Here is a 2,500-nt window from a genome sequence, read left to right as displayed (position 1 = left end):
TAGCCCCGCCAGATGCTCCCAGATGGCGGCGTCAGTCGGCCCCTCCGGCGGCGGCCCGGTGGTGTCGGCCGCGAAGTCCTCGGCTGCGTCGACGGGCGGCGCAGCGGCCTCGCCCGCGTCAGGCAGCGGGCTCGCCGCTCCCCGGCGGGACGCCGGCTCTTCCCCCCGACCGATCTCAAGCGCCTCCATGAATTGGCGGACAAGCTGCTTGTGGGCAGCTTGCCGCCGTCGGCACTTGATTGCCTCAAGCGTTCGGTCGGGGAACATCCTGATGAGCTCTTGATTTACAAAGAAGAACCGGGCGTCCCTCTCGAGGAACAGTTCGGCCTCTGCCTTGGCGAGCGACAGGACTTCTTCCTCCGTCCACCTCGCGCGATGCCTCTCCGTGACGATCTCCGCGTTGGCGGCCGCAAGATGTTGGCGGCGGCGATGGACCCCGAGACCGTTCTTGGTTGTAAAGCTGCGGTGGCACTCACTACAGGTATACATAGCTGCAAAAGTTACAAGATTTTCGGCACGGCCGGTTGGCCGGCTAGGTGCTGGGGGAGTTGGGGTGGCACCTTCAGCGGAAGGGCCACCACTTATTCTCTGCTTACTGCCCCCAACTAAAAAAAAGGGATAGTGCGAGGGGGGGCTGGTAACCCCCCCAAGCCCCTGGTGCGGTCTTCCACTCTGCGAAATCAGCGGGCCCACGAGAAGGGGAGAAGACTGCAGGAGAGGAGAGGCTAAGAGGGCTAGGCCCATGTATTGCGCATCACTCTCCCTGTAACTATAACCCAAGGAAGGCACCTCGCAGCAGCAGCACGACTACATCAAGACCGCACTTCGAGAAGCCAAGTCCGGATGCAGCCACACCACCGCCACTTGGCCACCTTAAGAGAGTCATAGTTACTCCCGCCGTTTACCCGCGCTTGCTTGAATTTCTTCACGTTGACATTCAGAGCACTGGGCAGAAATCACATTGCGTCAACACCCGCTAGGGCCATCGCAATGCTTTGTTTTAATTAGACAGTCGGATTCCCCCAGTCCGTGCCAGTTCTGAGTTGATCGTTGAATGGCGGCCGAAGAGAATCCGCGCACCCGCGCGCCCCCGGAGGAGCACGCTAAGGCGGACGCGGCCTCGCAGCAAGGAAGATCCGTGGGAGGCCAAGGCACGGGACCGAGCTCGGATCCTGCACGCAGGTTGAAGCACCGGGGCGCGAACGCCGCGCAGGCGCGCGCATCCTGCACCGCCGGCCAGCACGAGGCCAACCAACGGCGAGAGCAGACCACGCCCGCGCTAAACGCCCGCACTTACCGGCACCCCTACGGCACTCACCTCGCCCAGGCCCGGCACGTTAGCGCTGACCCACTTCCCGACCAAGCCCGACACGCCCCGATCCTCAGAGCCAATCCTTATCCCGAAGTTACGGATCCAATTTGCCGACTTCCCTTACCTACATTATTCTATCGACTAGAGGCTCTTCACCTTGGAGACCTGCTGCGGATATGGGTACGAACCGGCGCGACACCTCCACGTGGCCCTCTCCCGGATTTTCAAGGTCCGAGGGGAAGATCGGGACACCGCCGCAACTGCGGTGCTCTTCGCGTTCCAAACCCTATCTCCCTGCTAGAGGATTCCAGGGAACTCGAACGCTCATGCAGAAAAGAAAACTCTTCCCCGATCTCCCGACGGCGTCTCCGGGTCCTTTTGGGTTACCCCGACGAGCATCTCTAAAAGAGGGGCCCGACTTGTATCGGTTCCGCTGCCGGGTTCCGGAATAGGAACCGGATTCCCTTTCGCCCAACGGGGGCCAGCACAAAGTGCATCATGCTATGACGGCCCCCATCAACATCGGATTTCTCCTAGGGCTTAGGATCGACTGACTCGTGTGCAACGGCTGTTCACACGAAACCCTTCTCCGCGTCAGCCCTCCAGGGCCTCGCTGGAGTATTTGCTACTACCACCAAGATCTGCACCGACGGCGGCTCCAGGCAGGCTCACGCCCAGACCCTTCTGCGCCCACCGCCGCGACCCTCCTACTCGTCAGGGCTTCGCGGCCGGCCGCAAGGACCGGCCATGACTGCCAGACTGACGGCCGAGTATAGGCACGACGCTTCAGCGCCATCCATTTTCAGGGCTAGTTGCTTCGGCAGGTGAGTTGTTACACACTCCTTAGCGGATTCCGACTTCCATGGCCACCGTCCTGCTGTCTTAAGCAACCAACGCCTTTCATGGTTTCCCATGAGCGTCGATTCGGGCGCCTTAACTCGGCGTTTGGTTCATCCCACAGCGCCAGTTCTGCTTACCAAAAGTGGCCCACTTGGCACTCCGATCCGAGTCGTTTGCTCGCGGCTTCAGCATATCAAGCAAGCCGGAGATCTCACCCATTTAAAGTTTGAGAATAGGTTGAGGTCGTTTCGGCCCCAAGGCCTCTAATCATTCGCTTTACCGGATGAGACTCGTACGAGCACCAGCTATCCTGAGGGAAACTTCGGAGTGAACCAGCTACTAGATGGT

The 2,500-nt window shown here is 60.5% G+C and overlaps 1 pseudogene; it reads right to left on the bottom strand.

The window, feature by feature from the left end:
* LOC124571363 overlaps positions 1–2,500 on the bottom strand; it is a 7,966-nt pseudogene that overhangs the window by 4,210 nt on the left and 1,256 nt on the right.

Source organism: Schistocerca americana, unplaced genomic scaffold (genome assembly GCF_021461395.2).
Source record: "Schistocerca americana isolate TAMUIC-IGC-003095 unplaced genomic scaffold, iqSchAmer2.1 HiC_scaffold_1696, whole genome shotgun sequence".
Classification (NCBI taxonomy): Eukaryota; Metazoa; Arthropoda; class Insecta; order Orthoptera; family Acrididae; genus Schistocerca; species Schistocerca americana.
This window is presented reverse-complemented; position numbering and strand designations above follow the sequence as displayed.